Consider the following 21,797-nt stretch of genomic DNA (forward strand, 5'->3'; position numbering starts at 1 on the left):
TGTCAGGTGATCTATCTATCTATACTGTCTAACTCCCCTTTCGGGTATTATTGACAGGTGATTGCAGTAATGCTTTTTGTATTAAGCCTGTGACACCAAAAAAATGAAAGCGATCATTAAAAATATATAAAAAAATTATATATGTTTTTGTCTTTATTGCATTTATTGCATTGAAATATCGTTTGGCACAATTCAGATTATTTGATTTGACTTGGGGAAAAGGAAATAATGTACTTTTCCATTTTTTACTATGACTGTTACAAATTTATTTTACACTATGAATTAGAAGTTTTGCATTCCATATTTAACCAGTGCATCATTAAACACTAAACTGTTTCTTTGATGGAAAAAGATGGGAAATTAAGGTATCCCATAAATTATTTTGCAAATGCTTCAGTTGACTTTAAATTGCAGTTTTGATTGTAAAATAAGTAATTGAAAGCTATTTCATATAGATAGCCTGCATCATTTAACACTAGATTGCGGTTTTGTTGGGAAACGAATAACAAGGTAGGAAATTCATATGTAGGCTCCTTCAGTTAACACTTAATTGCATGTTTAGAGACAGGTTAATAAGGGGAAGTAATACTTAATTGCATGTTAAGAGACAGGTTAATAAGGGGAAGTAATACTTAATTGCATGTTAAGAGACAGGTTAATAAGGGGAAGTAATACTTCCCGGGTGTACTTTGTCCAGGGTTTTCCATGGAAATCCATGGAAAATATGAGGCTGGAGTATTCGGACTAATTTCCAGCCTTTTCCAGCGTCAATATTTTAAAAAAAGGGTGGAAAATTGTCCATGGTATGTGGAAATAGCCTGGAATAGTTTCCATGGTTTTCCAGGCTCCCTGGAATAATTACCATGGAACAATTTCCAGGGTTTTCCAGCCAGCATGGAAAAAATACCGTCCGAATACTCCATGTAATCTGGAAAACCATGGAAAACCATGGATTTATTTCCAGGGTTTTCCAGATTACATGGAGTATTCGGACGGTATTTTTTCCATGCTGGCTGGAAAACCCTGGAAAATGTTCCAGGGTTTTTCCATGTTCAATATTCCATGGATGCCTGGTATAACATGGAAAATTGTCCAGCGTTTACCATGGTCACTGAATAGAAAAAGAAATTTCTGGTCTAAAAACAATATTCATGTATTAAATGAATACAATACTCACAGCTTAAGTAAATCATAATTTAAGGTTAGATTAAAACAAAACAAAAAATCAACATAATGCCTTAGTTTCTTCGATGTATTATTTTGTTCACAATTCATCAAAATATAACATCAGATTACAAATTGTGTTACATTTATTTAACAAATTATTCAGATCAAACAAGTGTTGTTTAATACATGCTTACAAAGCCTCTAGGTCCATAATCATAAATCAGGCCCTTACATAACAGAACAAGCGCTCCTTTAAAAGTTAAAAAGTATAATGCAACCTTCACAACATGTATTCAAAGTAACAAAATACAAGCAAGTCAAGTAATATACAGTAACAATTCACGAACCCTGTACAAACGATATACAAGAAACAAAATGAAAAATTTAAGTTATTTTTAGCTGCTTCATGTATGTCACAATATATGTAGCTGAACATGAGCACAAGGATAATATTTTTATGTCCCCCACTATAGTAGTGGGGGACATATTGTTTTTGCCCTGTCTGTTGGTTAGTCTGTTGGTTGGTTGGTCTGTTGGTTGGTTGGTTGGTTTGCACCAACTTTAACATTTTGAAATAACTTTTGCTATATTGAAGATAGCAACTTGATATTTGGCATGCATGTGTATCTCATGGAGCTGCACATTTTGAGTGGTGAAAGGTCAAGGTCATCCTTCAAGGTCAGAGGTCAAATATATGTGGCCAAAATCGCTCATTTTATGAATACTTTTGCAATATTGAAGATAGCAACTTGATATTTGGCTTGCATGTGTATCGCATGGAGCTGCACATTTTGAGTGGTGAAAGGTCAAGGTCATACTTCAAGGTCAGAGGTCAAATATATGTGGCCCAAATCGCTTATTTTATGAATACTTTTGCAATATTAAAGATAGCAACTTGATATTTGGCATGCATGTGTAACTTATAGAGCTGCACATTTTGAGTGGTGAAAGGTCAAGGTCATCCTTCAAGGTCAGAGGTCAAATATATGTGGCCCAAATCGCTTATTTTATGAAAACTTTTGCAATATTGAAGATAGCAACTTGATATTTGGCATGCATGTGTAACTTATGGAGCTGCACATTTTGAGTGGTGAAAGGTCAAGGTCAAGGTCATCCTTCCAAGTCAAATATATGGGTCAAAATTGCTCATGTAATGCAACTTCTGCAATATTGAAGCTAGCAATTTTATATTTGACATGCATGTGTATCTCATGGAGCTGCACATTTTGAGTAGTGAAGGGTCAAGGTCAAGGTCATCCTTCAAGGTCAAACGTCATATAGGGGGACATTGTGTTTCACAAACACATCTTGTTCTCAGCTACTTTCACTTTAATGCAATTTAGGTGCTTAATTTCATTAAAATACTTTTATATAATTTTATTGTTCAAAGAAATTCAGAACATAATAGATGTACATGTATTACTTTCCAAGTGACAATTTAAAATATAATTGCAAATCTAAAACTTGTGTAGGCAGCTTAGTAAATTATAAGTACCCAGGTGGGATAAAATTACAGTTTTTAAAAACTTTTTTGTTAATTAGCTGGGCTTCAGTAGGTCGTGGATCTTTTATAGAACTTGTACTGCTGTTATACTGTAGGGCTCCTTCATGATCTCTGAAAGAAAAACAAAGCAAACAATATTACAAGAAAGTCATAAGTTTTTTACATTCATCTGTAAAAGTAAATGTGCAGCAATCATATGATTGAATATCTATACTTTAATGCTCATTCATATTTTTATCTATTTTAGATATTTCATATCACTGCTCAATTCTGTACATCTGGCTTTTTGTATTCGAGCGAACATTTACGATCCTTAGTAGTTTGCAAGCGGGCTTTAATCTACTTGCAAACAGGAAAACTGAGACTTTAAAGTGAATAAATTGGTGATTTAACTTATATTTTTATAATGACTCTCTTTTATTTTGAAATTTATATTGTTGTTTTCTTAAATGCCCCAAAACGGGGTACACTAGCATGTTTCTGGAAACTCAAACATATATAGGAATTTTATATTCAGATATTGCTATATGAAAGTTATGCTAATTTGCTAATTCATATAAAAATAACCTGTAATTGAAACTAGACCAAAATATTGGATACCAAAAAGACAAATACTTTCAGGTGGTTAACACTAAATTACTTATATGAGCCCGGGGCATAACAATATTTACCATGAATTTGTGGCCATGTTAGTCCTCTTGGTAAATGCGCCAAAAGAGCCGCTTTGCTGTCTTGGGTTATTTCCCTGCCAAACTCTGCAGTATCTTCCATCAACTGGTCAGCTACAGTTAAAGCACATAATGAAAATGTATATAGAAAAGAATTCAAGTATTGTTTTAAATATTTAGTAAAATGGTCTTTTAATAATAACTTACAATGAAGTTAATACATCACAAAGCATAGCATAACAAAATTTGTTGGTATGATTAGTACAAATTTATTATTGCTATAATTAGAAAGATGTGTAATTCTATTGGTATGAAAATGCACAGTGAAACCTAAAAAACAATGCTATTGGTTTAATTAATTTATTTATAAACATTAACAGCATTAATGAGCATTGAGTTCTTATCATGCACAGCACATAACTCCCTTAGCCTCAGTTCCCTAGCCATGCATTATAAACTTCCGATACTACATTCAAGCTTATTAATATCTCCACATAGGACTTCCTTTATCAAGCTGCAAACTGCACTTAGTGAAAATGTGTGTGACAGCTGCTTTTAAACTTCTATATTTGCCATACTTTTACCTAAAATGTCACATAAAAAAGGTCTACAATGATGACATAAGAAGAATAAATTTAAAGGAATATTTAAAAATAATGAAAAGACAAACCTTCAGTTGTTGTTCTATTCCTAGACAGACTTCTGAAACACTTGTATGCATCACTTTTTAACAACATTTCATGTCACTTTCCAAATGATATCCATACATTATTATTTTAAGAAATTCTTGTTAATGGAAAAACTCATTAACTCTACTGTTTGTGAAATTACATTAACTTCATTTTAACAACAAGTTTAAGCTGCATTTTTTCTTCAATACGCCTTCTCCAGAAATTCAATCTAACAGGTAAACTTTCTGTATTTGAACTCAGCCAATCAGAAAAGGCTGTGATATTTTATAACCAATAGATTAGCCGCAGACACATCTGACTCACACACAGGCTTTTCAGATAGTTTGTTAATTGCAAACCTGGACTGTAGTTAAATATTAAGTGTGTATACACCTTGAACAGGGTTAAGGAATTTAAACTTGTAGACATTGCTTTGAAAGTTACTACTATTACTTCTACTACTAGTACTACTACTACTACTACTACTACTTCTGCAAAACTACTACTACTATTACAACAGCCACAACAACAACAACAACTACCTACTACTACTACTACTACTACTACTACTGCTACTACTACTACTACTACTACTGCTACTTCTACTTCTACTACTACTACTACTACTACTACTACTACTACTACTACTACTACTGCTGCTACTACTGCTACTACTACTACTACTACTACTACTTCAACTACTACTACTGCTTCAACTACTACTACTACTGCTACTGCTGCTGCTACTGCTGCTGCTGCTACTACTCCTGCTGCTGCTGCTGCTGCTACTACTACTACTGCTACTGCTGCTGCTGCTACTATTACAACTCCTGCTGCAGCGACTACTACTACTACTGCTGCTGCTGTTGCTGTTACTACTACTACTACTTCTACCACTACTACTGCTGCTACTTCTACTTCTACTACTACTACTACTACTACTACTACTACTACTACTACTACTACTACTACTACTACTACTACTAGTACTTCAACTACTACTGCTACTACTACTGCTACTACTACTGATGCTGCTACTGCTACTACTGCTGCTGCTGCTACTTCTACTACTACTACTGCTGCTGCTGCTAATGCTACTTCCTTAACTACTACTTCTACTGCTGCTACTAGTATTGTTATTATTATTTATACTACTATTGCTACCATTACTGCTACTATTCCTGTAAATGCTAAAACAACAACACAATAGTAACTGCTACTGTCACTTAAATTTGCACCAATAGTATAATTATCAGTAGTTTAACTGCTTGTACAACTTATACAACAACCACTTTTACTTCTACTCCTACAACATATTCTACTGCCAGCACCAGCATTACTACTTCTACTACTACTACTACTACTATAACTACTACTATTTCTGCCCAAACTATGCACATTGTTTTATGTTTTATTCATATGTTGTGTAAATTGTTGAACTCTGATTTACTTTGAATAAAATGTGTTGCATTTTTATAAGTTATTTTCTCCTCTTATAAAGTCTAAGTTTTTTCCAGAGTTAGCTGAAAATGTTAGAGTCTTTTCCATGCTTAAAAAATTCTATGTTCTACTTTCCATGCTATCTGGAAATATTTTCCAGGGTTATCCAGCCTAAATCCAGCGTTTTCCATTCCTTTTCCATGCTTTTCCATCCAAGGCTGGAAAATGCTTGGAAAAAAAGTCCACGTTTCATGGACATTTCTAGAACAAAACCCTGGAAAACCCTGGAAACTGTTTCAAATTCCAGGGATTACCATGGAATTCCATGTTATACCATGGATTTCCAGCCTAAGTTCCATGATTACCCTGGACAATGTACACCCGGGTTAATTGCATGTTAAGAGACAGGTTAATAAGGGGAAGTAATGCTTAATTGCATGTTAAGAGACAGGTTAATAAGGGAAAGTAATTGCATGTTAAGAGACAGGTTAATAAGGGGAAGTAATACTTAATTGCATGTTAAGAGACAGGTTAATAAGGGGAAGTAATGCATTCCAAATTTTACCGGAAGTGCGCGTTAAACTTGACTTTGTTTCCTTTGGAATGATTGACATTTGTAAGGAGTCTAGAATGTATTCAAAGGGACCTTTTCACAGATTTTAGCATGTATTAAAGTTTGTCATTAAATGCTTTAAATTTTTAAATGTACAACAATTTGGACTTAAAGTGCTCCAGTAAAAAACAATAATAAAATTAAAGAAAGACCAAAAGTAATCCTCAACATGTGCAAGGCTCGAACCACTGATCCTTGGAATAAAAGTCTATATCTTAAATCACTTGGCCATCTGCGTTCACACGGTGTGAGGTGTAGTTTATACCTTAAATAAGCAATACTTGTAATGTCACAAAATATATCGATAAGAAAAGAAATCTCCAAATTATTCAATCGTTTCACATTTGTCTTGCTTTATAATAGTAAGGTTTTTAAATCGTCAAAAGATACATTATAATGGATATTTTTTAGCATAGTAAATGTTAAGTACATTTGTATTACTGTTTCCTGGCAAATATCATAACTAAAATGAAAATTTACAAATCTGAAACAACTTGTTCATTTATTTTGTTAATTAACCAAAACATAAAAAGATCAAATACAGTTTGAAATACACCTTAAATTCTGTCAATTGTATGCTTCTAAAACACTACCACCAGTTGCAGACAGATTATAACTTGTAGCATGACCTCAGTTGTAAGAACCCAGTTTGACTAACATAAACCCAATAAAACACTGAACAGTGCTAAAATTCTGTTCAATTGCATGCTTCTGGAACACTATTGCCAGTTGAACACAGATTATAATTTGTAGCATTACCTCTCTTGAAAGAACCCTGTTTGACTTACATTATATAAGCCCAACCCCTGCGAAAATTTGTTCTAAAATAGGAACGGTTCTGGAACTGTTCTAGAACATCAAGAACAGTTCTACAATGTTCCATATTCGCGTTATAGAACTTATGTTCTGGAATTGTTCCAGAACTGTTTTCTAGATTAATTCCAGACATTAGTGGAACAAGGCTTAGTTCTGAAACTGTTCCAATAATATACAAGAACATTTTTAGAACATTTCTAGAACAAAATAAGTTCAAGAAATTTCTAAAAATGTTCTAAACTGTAGTTCTAGAACACATTTAGAACTCTTTAAGAACCAGTAAGTTCTACAAAAGTTCTAATGGGGAATAAGAACACATATAGAACAGGTCTAGAACCAATGTCTACAATTGTTTTACATATTTAAAATAAACTAATTCAGACAATGATAATTTGACTTCTTTCAAATTAGAGTTTAAAACCATTTTCACATTGAAACTTTGCTTGCTGTGGTGTCTGCAAGATATGGCTGTCATATAATGAGATATGCCCGGTATATATATATATATAATTATATATATATATATATATATATATATATATATATATATATATATATATATATATATATATATATATATATATATATATATATATATATATATATATATATATATATATATCATTAACACACAGAGGACTCTGTGAAGTCCTAGTGTTTATTGATAGTTCTGGGATACTTTGTCTTATTTCTAATCCTAAAACATGATGTGGTTTTTATAGAAAAAATTATCCCTGAATAATCCTCCTTTAAGTCCTTACCATTAGTCTTCTGATACACACATACCTACACATGTATATAACTGACTATAATTTGTCACCAAATTACACATTATAATAATGTGTAATTTGGTGACAAATTATGGTCAGTTATATAGACTTCCTAATAGATACAGTCGTTCTGTTTTCAAATAATTTATTTGAAAACAGAATGACCGTATCTGTTCGGAAGTCTGCATACATAGTACCGGTAAGTGTCTTGTGAATTTGCATGTATTCTTGTGTCAATAAACACTAGGACCTCACAGAGTTAAAAAACACAGAACAGTGCTAAAATTCTGTTCAATTTCGTGCTTCTAAAACACTATTGCCAGTTGAACACAGATTATAGCTTGTAGCAGTAACCTCAGTTGAAAGAACCCATCATTGACTAATGATAGCCCAATAGAACACTGAACAGTGCTCTGCATAAGCCAATGGCAGAAGTGGTGGCACGGTGGTCTGCTGGTCCAAGGCATATATAGAAAATAGTCAATTGATCAAAGGGCATTCATGTGATTAATTGGTGATACTGAGTGGAGGACTGTCCAATCTGGATCCTGTGAATAATTAATGGAGGATCCCTATTTTAGATGGAATAGAACATTTTCATTTCGATCGGGAATAAATCATTGACATATATTTTTAAGTTATGGTCTGTTTTTATTTTTTGTAGGGAATCATTATCTGCTGTGGAGGATTGTTTTCCATACAAGTAAGAATTTAAATTACATTAATTTAAGTTCCTGTATAATATTTACATCATTGTTGATAATTTTGTTATTTGAAGAAATTAAAAAATTAATTGGTAAATTGTTTTCTTATTTTCATATTTTTCGTAATTATACAATTAAAAAGTTTAGGTAATAATTAAAAATAGGAATCTGCAGGTTAAATTATAATTATGTCACTTATTTGTAATGATGTATTTTCTGAAATCTTACAATTAATATAAAATGTAAAATAACTGAGAAATTGAAGAAAACAAATGCCAATGTGAAACTAATACATTTTAACCCTTTTATAATATCACTAATAGATACATACTTTGACACATTTGTAGTCCCTTAGAAAGTTACATTTAATTAAATACCTTTCTTACAAAATTTTAAGTTTTAAAGGCTTCATTTCCAAACCTAAGAATTTAACTGATGAGCAGCAAACCCTGAACAGCCTGCCAGTTACTCGCAGGCTGTTCATGTTTTATGTTGTTTGCACATAGCCATTTTCACTTTGCTTCTGAGTGGGAAAGAGTTAATTGCTGAAATTGATGCAATTTAAACAACTACATTTATATGCATGAATTTTTTTTTTGATACACACTTTCATTCAATTATATAGAACCTATACAAAAAGTATACTAATTTGAATACGAATTTTACTACACTACAAGCCCGTTATTCAATGTGCGCATGCGTATAGCGGTGCATCATGAACATAATATTCATGATAATTTTACTTCGACTCAGATTTTTGTAATTCCTCGGGCGATTTTTATATTTGATAAACAAATAATAAAATTAATGAGTGTTTATAGAAACAAGTCACATGGTTTTCGTTATTTCCACTAAGAGTACTCGGGGAACATTTTTTAATTTGATAAAACAGAAGATCTTGAAAAATGAGTTTATTATGTGTCATTTATTATGTACTTTTAAAAACCTTATATTGGAAAATAAAATACAATATTAACTGTCTATATGCCCATTTAACTACATTTGCATTCTTTAGGGGAATTTTTTTAAATTTGATTAAACAAAAATATCTTGATTTATGTGTAACAGAAATGGGTTATATGTACTTTTAAAAACCTTATTTTGGAAAATAAAATACAATATATTAACGATTGATATGCCCTCTTAACTACATAGCCTGAACTCTAGTACAAATAAATTGAAGTGCACTTCTATTCATGTCATAATGAATAAACAGTTATTATGAGTGACAACAAACATAGCATTTTCTTAATTATTATAATGGAGAGGCCTATATAGCTAGCAAGGATTGCCCGAATGCTGAAATGTAAAAAATGATATTTTTCGTTTAAAATCAACTTGGCCTGTTACATGAAAATCCCATCAAATTGTTATTATGTTCTTGTTTTGTGTGATGTTTTATCATTATCCAGATAAATTGTATATAAACGTGCTAAGTAGAATTAAATAAAATAGAGTGATGTTTTGCATGTTGGAGACCTGAATATTTCAAGAGTATCAAGAATAATCAAACTATTTTTCACAATATTCCAAGGAAAAGAGCAGTTATTATTAAAAAGTGTAAAGCTATCAATTGAAATTTTTTCAAAGATGTCACTTAAAGTTTACTTTTTGAGGAACATAAGGCATATTATTAAGATTTCATTTTTATGCCCCTAGCGTCTTCTGAGTTCCGGGTGATGTATTATAGGGATTGGCGTGTCCGTATTTTTGTTTGTTCTTCCGTCCAGCTGAGGTTTACCCCCAATACAACACTTTTTGTCTGACATCAATAATGCTTGCTAAACAAAATTTGATACTTGAAATAATGATGTCTTTAAGCGCTATCAACACACCTTAATCACCTGACCTTATTATGAACTTTACATTGACCTAATTTAGAATTATAATATTTTAACCCTTTGCATGCTGGGAAATTTGTCTTCTGCTAAAATGTCGTCTGCTGAAGTTCTAAAATTAGCATTTTCTTCGATTTTTTTCAAAGAATACTATCAGAATAGCAAACAGTTTGGATCCTGATGAGACGCCACGTTCTGTGGCGTCTCATCTGGATCCAAACTGTTTGCAAAGGCCTTCAAAATTCGGTTCCAGCACTGAAAGAGTTAAAACAGTCATGATTTAAAATTCTGCAATTATCAATGATAACTATGATCATGCAGTGATTTATTATGATTAGACAAAAATCCACATGCTAAAAGCTGGACAGTAATAATAGAAAACACAAGCTTTAATCAATATGTACTGATAGAAATACCGTTCATTTGATTTAATACTCAGTTTATCATTTCGCCAAACATTCCAAAATGTCATGTAAAATCGCTGGACAATGATAAACCTGTTTTTATCATGGTGTGGAAAATGTTTGTTACTTTAACCACAAATCCCACTATTGCTATCAATTTTAATGAAAACCACTGGCCTTTGCTAAAAGTGGATGAAGTTTCACAAACTCAAATCCATGTTGTCTGATAAAATCTATTCCCCTTGAAAGTTATATAAGGCTAAATGTTTAGTTTCAAGATAAAATTATGTAGTGACCTTATTATGTAAACTTAACTGAAATTCATAGGTTTCAAATTACGTTTTAAGATGGGTGTTTTTTCTAGATATATTTCTGGTTTAATTTCAAATGTTATCTGCAGTATTTATAATTTTTAAAATCTCATTTTACTTTTTTAAAATATTTACATTTTGTAAGTTGTAACTTCAATATGTTATAGCCCTATTGCCAATTATTATGTGAAGCTTAAATTAGAGTAAATTTATTTAAAAAAATTCAGTTTCCTTGTGAAATGTTGAAGCATTTTATAATATACTTGAATCATGAAAATAATAATATGTCAACAATAATTTTTGTATACAATTCAGCACATAAAAATTTCTGCTTGAATTTCTGACTTATGAAGCTTTTTCCGCTAGGACCTGTCATGTACATTTTCCAAGAAAGCAACAAGGGTTACCTAAAACCAATTAGTAATCTTAGTTAATTAGTAAATTACTGCTACACATGTTTTAGTTCACTTTTACCTGTAATACTCGCTTTTGATCTGTTCTGTAATTCACTTTTTCCAGGCAAAAAGCTGTGCCATAGTTGCATTTTGGATATTATAATATACAGATAATTTAATAAATAGCTGCCCGGTGCAAATTCCACACAAAAAGCACTTAGCAATTCTGCAGATGTATGTTACTTAAAGTTGATTACCGGTATATACAATGTGAAACCCCATGTTCTGCATGCTGCTGAAGATAAATCTTATTATCACAGGAGGACACATTATCTATGGCAATTATAGCCACCATTTGCCAGTCGTAGACAAATGCACAAATGCCACACATTCCAAAGATGTGCAGCACAAAACAATTTTTGCAACTAATATGAAACCAAAAAATTGAACTCACCCTGAGTTAGGTTAATTACAAACATATATAGGTGAGTTCAGTGGCTGTAATTGTGAGGAGAGCATAATAAACAATATATTCCTAAGATAAGAAAACATCAAATTAAATTATAGTTTGGTAAAGCACAGTAACCAGTCATATGACGTAACATTTTCTGCTTTAATAACAATCAGGTTAATGTATTTGTCATTTTGTAAATCTAATAAAGCAAATATTGACTTTAAGTATATTTCTGCACATAATTCTACAATTTACCTTCTGCTTACCTTAGCTGCTACCAGACACAATTGCTATGGAAACAATTTTCACGTTAATTATATAACAGAAATTTATCATTGTAATTCAATGAGGTGGACAAGGAGTGTTTCTATATTGTGGTTTTGAATCTCTGAAGACATTACTTAAATGCAACAAGGCATGCTCCATTATAAGTTGTTATCGCCATGTGCTTTCTATTCTTAGAAAGCTTGAAGCGCATTTCTATTCGTAGAAAGCTTGAAGTGTATTTCTATTCTTAGAAAGCTTGAAGCGCAACTATGGCATGTTTGCTGGCATTGGTCACTTCAGGCATTTTAGTGGCCATTTGGGAAAAATTAAATTTCAGGATAGGGATTAACTCATTATGATTCAGATAAGAAAATCATATTAATTATGGTAAAATGGTTTGGCAGATACTATTTAAATACAAATGAGATGTAAATCATTACACTGTCACTGGGAATTTTTTCTTCTAATTTGAATTTATTTATTTTTTCAAAATTTGATTTGAAAAACTCTAAGGAGGAAGGTATATGAAAACGCCAAAACTACCTGTCTGTAACAGTTTGAAAAATGTGTCGTTTTCCATGGTTGACCCCGATTTTCATGTGGAATACGTTACGGAACCTTATTAATGAATTTATATGAGATTTTTCTGTTTTTATCTCTAACAGTCAATCATGAAGCATGAATCATGAATTATAATGTTTGAACATTGGTTCCAATACTGGTTGGTCATGTGGACGTGATTATTTCATGTTTTTTCACCATTTTGGGAATGGTGTTGAGTCTCTTTGGATTCGGAAAATTCGCTTTATTCTGACTTAAATAGGGCAATCAGTGTTGAGATTTATTTATTTTAAATTTGGAAATCTTAAATTCGGAATATTTTCCATATGGGAAAAATATATACTTTTTTTATTGGGAATTTGATCATAATATACAACCCAGAATGAAAACACACTGCAATCCGTAGGTGGCAACCAGTGCAGTCACGGTGCTTCCCAGACTGTCACAGTATATGCCTTTTCATAATTGAAGTAACGCTATGGAATTTATAACTATGCCAAGAAACATATTCGCTATGATATTGGAATGCTTTATGCAAGGCATCGCTGTCGAGCAATTAAGACTGAACTGTCTGAGTATGTGATTAAGTTGTAAATCAGATTAACTGCGTTGTGGTCAATATTTTTCTTTCAAAGCTTTATCAGTAAGTTTTAGTGAAGTTAATCAACTGAAAAATAACATACAACCATTTACCACTGTATGCATAATAAATGAATTAAGTAAAATATGAAGTCACGGGGTTAATATCGTGACAACTTGATTACCTTTCTTTAAGTGCATTACATTCTTCGATAGGTGTTTGTTAGCAACAATTTTAAACATTAATTTAAATAATTGAAATGACTATTAAATTAGCGGTTGAATTGAAGGATTTTCAACATTCATTTAATAATGGAAATGTTTTTAACCAGGTTTTCCGAAGGAAATTAACCAGGTTTTCCGAAGGAAAAAACTGGTTATTAGATTGGCGAATGCGGGCGGGCTGGCTGGCTGGCAGGCGGGCGGAACAAGCTTGTCCGGGCCATAACTATGTCGTTCATTGTCAGATTTTAAAATCATTTGGCACATTTGTTCACCATCATTGGACGGTGTGTCGCGCCAAATAATTACGTCGATATCTCCAAGGTCAAGGTCACACTTTGAGTTCAAAGGTCAAAAATGGCCATAAATGAGCTTGTCCTGGCCATAACTATGTCATTCATTGTGAGATTTTAAAATCATTTGGCACATTTGTTCACCATCATGGGACCGTGTGTCGCACGAAAGAATCACGTCAATATCTCCAATGTCAAGGTCGCCACGACTAAAAATAGATTTAAAAAAAAAAAACTTACAAAGGGGGTTAATTTTGTTTGTTCATTTCAAAAGTTCAGTTTGAGTTTTCTCCCTTTATCAGATTTTTTTTCACAATGAAAACCTGGTTTTGTGACAATTTTGTCCCTTGTTTAGCTGTTGAATTGAAAGATCTTGTCTATGAATTTCAAAGTGAATAAAAGTTGCGCTATTATTTAAGCAGTTTTATTTACTGTGAAATTATGCCATATTTTACAAAAAGAAAATCAGGAATTTATAAACTTTTAAATGTATACATAATTACATATGAAATTGCCTCGTCTGTCTTCTTTTGACTTTTGGTATATATTGGCTGTTTTATTGAAATGATGTGGGTTTAAATCATATGATATATGTGCTTATAATAGTACGCTGTGTGCTTGCCATATGGCTGTATCCATCAGTGTTTCATCCATCCGTATGTCTGTGTCTCCGTATGTCTGTGTCTCAATATGTCTGTGTCTTCGTATGTCCATATGTTTGTCCCTCCATTTTTCCATGTGTCTTGTTTATCCTTATGACAGACAGACAGACAGACAGACAGACAGACAGACAGACAGACAGACAGACAGACAGACAGACAGACAGAAAAACAGACAGATACACTGACAGTGGGACATACAGACAGACAGAAAAAAGGACAAATGGACTGATTGATACACTGACAACACACAACATACTATTAAAAGCACATATCATATGATTTAAACCCACATCATTTCAATGTAACAGCCAATATACACTGTAACTCCAATATAGCGCGGTCAATGGGGTCCAAGCCGCGAAACAGCGTTATAACGGATCCGCGTTATAGGTTTTGAGCTCATTTACTGCAGGGCGCTATAAAAAAAACAGGTATAGAATAGCCTATAATATAGGTCATGTATATTGTCATGCTGTGTTGACGCAAATACATGCATATAAACAGAATCGTATCGATAACAGTATACATACCGCTTTTCTTATGTGCACATTTATCCGATAATCCAATAAAATTGCAACATCACTTAAAAAATAATAATCTTGAACATTAATGACGATATATGTTTAAGAAATTCGTAAACACAACCGTACGCATATATGCCATTTTCAGAAGTGTTAAGAGTACAGTGCATTATGGGGCAGAGCTTTCATTGGACGAGCGACTTTAAATTTAGATTGAATGCAATACGACTCATGTACAAAAAATTGTTTTATTGCGTCATACGCATGCAAAAAACGTGTTTCCCGGGGACTTTCTGATACCGCGCGAAAATGAAAGTGAAACTCTGTTAACAATTACCGGTACACTGCGTTCGCATGTAACTAAATCGTCTGCATTATTTAATTTCTTATACACGAACTGAAAGATTAAATGACATAATACTAGAATGATAATGAAATGACAGAAAAAGTTGTTTTATACTGTAGGCAGTATATTTCACAGCCGCTCATTTAATATAGTCAAACTGCAACCATATCAAAGTAAGAATGTTTCAATCGTTTTGAATTACTTTATTTGTATAACTATCCCGCTTGCTTTTAACTTATGGAAATTATCGCACTGAACCGCTCTGATGAGGAATACATGTAATAAACACTGAAACGCGAGTTTTTCACACCTTTATTGACATTACACAACAGATTAACACCAATTAGCTGTCGGTGTTGTTTAACCTCGAGGCGATTATAATCGGTTCAACGGACGGTTGAATAAAGCAATCAACATGTGATTGCCGCCATCTATAAATTGTCTGAAAATACATGAAGTTGCATAATACGGATTTGAATCAGAAATCAAATGGAAGGTTGGAGAAAAAATGGGATCCAAGCACCCTCCGCGTTATATTGGATTCAGCGTTATAACGGAGCGCGTTATATTGGAGTTACAGTGTATATATCAATAGTAAAAAAAAAGACAGACTAGGTGTTCCATACATTCAAGTTCTCAAATAACATGATTGGTGTTTGCATGGTAATATATTGTTTCATAATTGCAAACATCTTGGCTAATTATATTTACCTCTATTTTTGGTACAGCAAGGATTGGTCACTGAAAATAGATCAATCTATGAGTAACTTCATGAATACATTCACCTTATTGTTTTAATATATTTTTCCCATACATACTAAAGTGCATACACATCTTTTCTGTCTATTTTTAACCTTGTTATCCACAAAACCCTAACCCTACATTCCTGTTCCAATGAATGAAATTTGTTGTACATAATGCAAGTGTTATTGGTGTTATTGTCAAGACATGTGGAGTGCTATCAATTAAGCCTTTAATAAAACATTGGTTAAATACAGTAGATTCATTTATTTTTGTTTGCCATGAAATTTTGTTGATTCATAAAATATGTAAGTTTCGTTTGATCTTAAAGTTGTGGATTTTTTTCGGCGTAAGCTGCATAAGCCAGCTTTTCACCCTGACTTGACCTTTGTAAGTGTCCAATAAAATTCAAATAAAATTTCCCGCGGCTAGGTACGAATGAATACACTTCATTTATTCCATTGGCTGATTTGAGTATACCACCAGAACATTGGAAACATATCCGCGTCTTTGTAACACTGTTTTACTGTATGAAACAATTTTATCTCTAATGAAAAGGCTTAATAGATAGAACAGTTTTACACTCAATTCTCGACATCAATACAGTTTGTGCGTACACCTTTTATTTTCAGAGTATTACCAACGCAAAAGCGTTTATACTTAAAAGGCTATGTTCTCATATTTAGTACTTACTTCCATATTCCTGTCAACATGTTAACATGTAAAAGTATAAAGAGCAGTGGAAGCGAGGCCTCACTTTAAAGAATTGCATTTCAACCCGCGAGGTTTCGGGTCAAGTCGCGGACATTCAGAGTTTATATACAGGTCATCACCGGAGTTCGCGGTCAGTAAAATAATCGTTATATAATAAAGACGCTATCCGTGAACTAGGTGACCTGGAATTTTCTTTAGACCAGAAATATGTTAAAAGAAGATATTCAGCAATATAATTATGGTATGTCAATAATAGATTCTTAATGTGTTTTCAACAATACAATGATAAATATTATTTTTAATAAATTTAACAATAATTATTCCACCATATTGCCTAATGTACTAAAGTGATATTATGAGCATGTAACAGTTTATAGGTGTCTATCGCAACCGTTGATTATTTTTGATGTTTCTACTTCATATACACTTATAGTAATTAATGCAGCATCAACATACTAAAACAATATACCAGAAAGAGAAAAATAATGCATTTGAATATTAACCGTACTTTCATTTGACAACTGATCATGCGTTTACGAGTTGAACCTAAATTTAGTTTTAGTGCAGATTTGTTCATACGACACAAAGACACAATATTGTTTTACGGATCATTTCGGCTTACAGGACTGGGTGGGTCACGTAAGAATATCGAATATAAAATATATTTTTATAAACAACTGGTAGCAAGGTGAGTTGCAGATAATTGATCAGTAACCACATTTTAACTAACTATTTTGACCTGTTAATTCTTTTCAGCTCAATTCAACAGTGCAAAATGCCCATAATATCACTTTAAGCATGAGCACGATGATTCTCGATACTGTTAATAATCGAATCAAATAGCAATGCCCGACAGACCACTAAAACAGGTTTGTTCTCGTGTGGCCGGTTGACTCATATGTTTAAATTTCACTTCCATTCTTCTTTTGGTTTTCTGTTTTGTATCTATAGGTTTATGACCAGCAATATGTTATAATGTAAAATAAGCCGCGAAAACTCCCCGTAACATCCCGTACTGCGTGTGATGCAGCTAAGAACTGCACAGAAAAAGACATTCGCTATCCTTGATCTCATTCATTAAACTATTTACGCCGTATATCTTTTTTAAAGATATTTCTTGTTTTTAATGTCTGATATTAGACTTTGCACTTAAACGTTGGTTTGACATTTGATTTAATGGTTTAGAGGGCGAATAATGTCTGACAAATAATATTCTATCTACAGTTTCTTAAAAACCTAAATCTTTTCAAGTAACTTCGAAGACATTTACTGTAAATTTAACTCAAATTCAAAGGTTTTAAGTTATTATACAGGTTACATTGTAATAAAACTTTATGAAAGTATTTTACAAGGAATCTTCATCATGAAAACTGAAACAGCCTGTTATAAACATAAGTAACTTCACACCTATTAAGTGTCTTCAAAGATTTTTTTTCTGTCCTGGAGATTCAAAGAATTTATTATTGTTATAACAGAGAAATGTTTGTACTATATAGCAAAATAACAAGTGGGAGAAATAATGGTGGTTTTGTTTCTGCTTATTGGTCTTCTAATTAGCCATGGGTAAAATCTCTTGGATTAGATACAAAGTGGGAAACATCTATTTGATGCATTAAATGATTGTAAAGCCTAATAATAATTGATAGGGGGTCTTGTTCTTTTTTCAGCAGCCAAAAGTTACTTTTGGTGCACGGCTGGTAATCACTTGTTCCACATAGATTTGGAAGCATTTTGAAAAGGAACCAAATGCAATGTTTAATGTGTCTGTTTAATGGATGTCAATTAACTTTGTGAATAATTTAAATGCTAGGCAAAGTAATTGAAACATTCCAATTGATGTTCAATTTTATTTTTAAATTGACAATTTAAGGTTGTTATCTTAAAATAAGGACAATTGGTATAAATTTGAAGTCTTAGTTTTGTAGCACTTGAATTTTAGCTTACTATAAATTAAAATAAAATTCTTAGAGGCCCTAACACGATTGCGAGTTTTGTCTAATTCTCGAGCTAAAAATTTAGTAATAATGGCTCTTTTTCCAATTTGCCTACAAAAAGAGGTTGGGCAAGAGGTTACAAGCCGTGGTGTTGTACTTTCTCAAAGTGCCTTAGGTTCTAGGTGTATGATGGATTGGTAAAACCTATAATGAACACATTTATTAAGCATCTGCAGGCTTCCTGAAAAGACCGGACCGCCGGTCTTGTCCGGTCTTGTCCGGCAAAATTCTTTACGGTCCGGCGAAGTTTCTAATATCGCCGGTCCTTGTGACAGGCCAAACAAATTATGACTAAATACTGAAAAGTCTTTAATACTTGCCAAAAGAACGAAAAAACCCCTTTAGAATCACTCTTTTCGTAAATTTCTAGCCTTTTTTTCATTAAGAAGAGTACACTAACGCGTCACTAGTTCTTAAGAGTGCTCTCCCTTTGTTGTTTTTTTCGAAAGGAAAACAAAACTCTTACTCATTTGTTTGTAGTTTTTTTACATTTTATTAAAAAATAAGTGGCATATAAAACATTTGATAAACTACTAATACTACTTAAACAAACTTACATAATTGTGTGTTACATAATTTAAAAATCATAGCATCACCCTGAAATAATCATGGCCTACTTTTCAATGAACACCGGAAATCATAAAAATAATTGCAGTTATAATCATTGATAACCATCAAATAAATTAAAACTTCTAAAAATTGAAAAAAACAGCAACACAATAATGTTCCAGCATTTATTGAAGGTTTTTGGTTAAAGTCATGATACTATGAGGAGGTTCAATACTATGATAATAAAGCTCAATGCTAATGGGTCATTGTCGACCTGAAATGGACCACAAGTCACCTGAGGGTAACTAGAAGCCAATTCATGTCACCCTGGGTAAACTTCCAGCCAACGCTAGAACATGCAAGTGTTTTGTTTAACTTTATCGAGTGTAATTATACACAGGCTGCACATTGAAATAAATATTAGTTAAACTTAACTTAATTCTTCAGTTATAAACTCGCCCTGTTTGGGCAGGTGAATTTTTGTCCGGACAGGCTTACTTTTCCATTAGCCTGTCCGATTGACATGCACTTTTTGGGACTTTTCCGGAAGCCTGCATCTACTCAGTTTATGTAATCAGATGACAATGTTTACAGAAATATATTTAATATTTCATGGAAATAAAACTGCCCAATTAGGGAGGGGAGGATCAACTAACCCTTTGCATGCTGGGAAATTTGTCGTCTGCTAAAATGTTGTCTGCTGAATTTCTAAAATTGTCATTTTCTTTGATTTTTTTCAAAGAATACTATCAGAAAAGCAAACAGTTTGGATCCAGATGAGACGCCACTTTCTGTGGCGTCTCATCTGGATCCAAACTGTTTGCAAAGGCCTTCAAAATTCGGTTCCAGCACTGAAAGAGTTAAAGTATACCATGTCATTTGAGTATTTAAATATTGAATTTTAAAAAGGTCATATTAGAAAATATTTATAAATAGAAATGAGTCACTTGGTTAGTTAACACATAGCAGCTATTTGATCATATTGTTAAAGTTATCATGTAGCATATTAAATGTGGTGACTGCATTGTTGCCAGGAATGTCTTGGGTGTGTTTCAGGCTCTAAAAAAATCATAATTTTCTTTTAAGAATAACTTGCTTAAATTGCTTGTTTTTTTATTAACATTATTATTTAAGTGTTGTTAAAAAAGTATGGTTTGTATGTCATCTAATTTTAAATAAAAGCTTTAAATATCATAAATATTACAATTCAAACGTTTTGGCACGTTATCGCAATATGAAAAAATACAAGCTTATGCCAATCCTGTTTAAACAAGCATAAACAGATACGAGATATTGTGGCACTATTTGTGCAATGTCGTCATGCCAAGTTATGTTTCCTACAGGAAATGGAGGAGAAAGTCGCAAGTCATGTCTGATCATGAGTTGCGCGTGAAACTAATGTATTAAAATATAGAAATGTGGAGCAGAACTTTTTCAACAATTTCACGCTCAACCCCCATCATGCTTAAGGTGCCAAATATGAAGATCTAGGTCGGTATGTTTTACATTTTAAGCTTCTAAAGGAAATCATATCTTTGCATTTAACCCTTTGCATGCTGGGTAATTTGTCGTCTGCTAAAATGTCGTCTGCTAAATTTCTAAAATTAGCATTTTCTTCGATTTTTTTTCAAAGAATACTATCAGAATAGCAAACAGTTTGGATCCAGATGAGACGCCACGTTCTGTGGCGTCTCATCTGGATCCAAACTGTTTGCAAAGGCCTTCACAACTCGGTTCCCGCACTGTAAGGGTTAAGGGAAATTTTCAGATCAAAGGTTACGTGTAAAATGCAAAGGTTGATGCAAGTACATTAGCATCTAATTTAAACTACTTGTTTGAGACATTTTATATTACAAAGACAACAATAAGAAATAGCTTAGAAATGCATGCTAATCTTGGATGACACTTTACAAACGAGCATTAAAACCAGTTTTTTTCCAGGACGTGGCTTATTTGACAGATATAGCTCACCAAAATTAACCTGGTACTGACCTTTATGCATGAATATTATGATTAAATGACCTTTCCAAAGATAATTTACTTCTGTACTGGAAGAAATTTTAATTCATTTAAGGGTACCTCACTAAATATGTTATTATGGTCATTTTTTTTAACAAGAATTTAAAATTAAAGTTGTTCTGTACAAGCTGAGAAATGTCAAGCTTTCTCCATGAGATCTCAACATTGGAGGTAAGTTTAAATTAAGGCATCCAATATAAAAAGCATTTCCATCAATTGCAAGGGCTAAAATGAAGTACAATTAACGCAATAATTATTTGAAGTGATGTACATAATTGAATTGCTTTGCTTAAAATAGCAGCAGTCTCCAGGGAAATATTTGCCATTCTGATCATTTTTAGATTAATTGCATATGTCTGTTTTTAATAAAATTCGAATTGTACAAACATTGTGCGTCAAGGCAACTTGTTATCTCGGGGAGTAAAAAAGGTGATGGTGATCTGACGATGATGTTCAAATACCAGTATGTCATTTGTAAGGACTTGGAGCAGCCATGCAAATATGGTGCATATTTGCGTTGCAATTATGTGTTTGATATGCAATTAGAATATTTGTAATACGATTGCATACTGTC

At 32.7% G+C, this 21,797-nt stretch overlaps 1 protein-coding gene across 4 annotated transcripts in view; it reads left to right on the plus strand.

The window, feature by feature from the left end:
* The window catches only part of LOC127855340 (substance-K receptor-like), a 126,705-nt gene that overhangs the window by 62,733 nt on the left and 42,175 nt on the right, over positions 1 to 21,797 (plus strand). For 2 of the 4 annotated variants that reach the window (XM_052390827.1, XM_052390826.1), the window contains exon 2: positions 8,314 to 8,352. The exons of the other annotated variants lie outside the window; for them this stretch is intronic. The gene's annotated coding sequence lies outside the window, so the exon portion shown is untranslated. The remainder of the gene's footprint in view (positions 1 to 8,313; positions 8,353 to 21,797) is intronic. 4 annotated transcript variants of the gene reach the window in all.

Source organism: Dreissena polymorpha, chromosome 13, assembly GCF_020536995.1.
Source record: "Dreissena polymorpha isolate Duluth1 chromosome 13, UMN_Dpol_1.0, whole genome shotgun sequence".
In the NCBI taxonomy this organism is placed as follows: Eukaryota; Metazoa; Mollusca; class Bivalvia; order Myida; family Dreissenidae; genus Dreissena; species Dreissena polymorpha.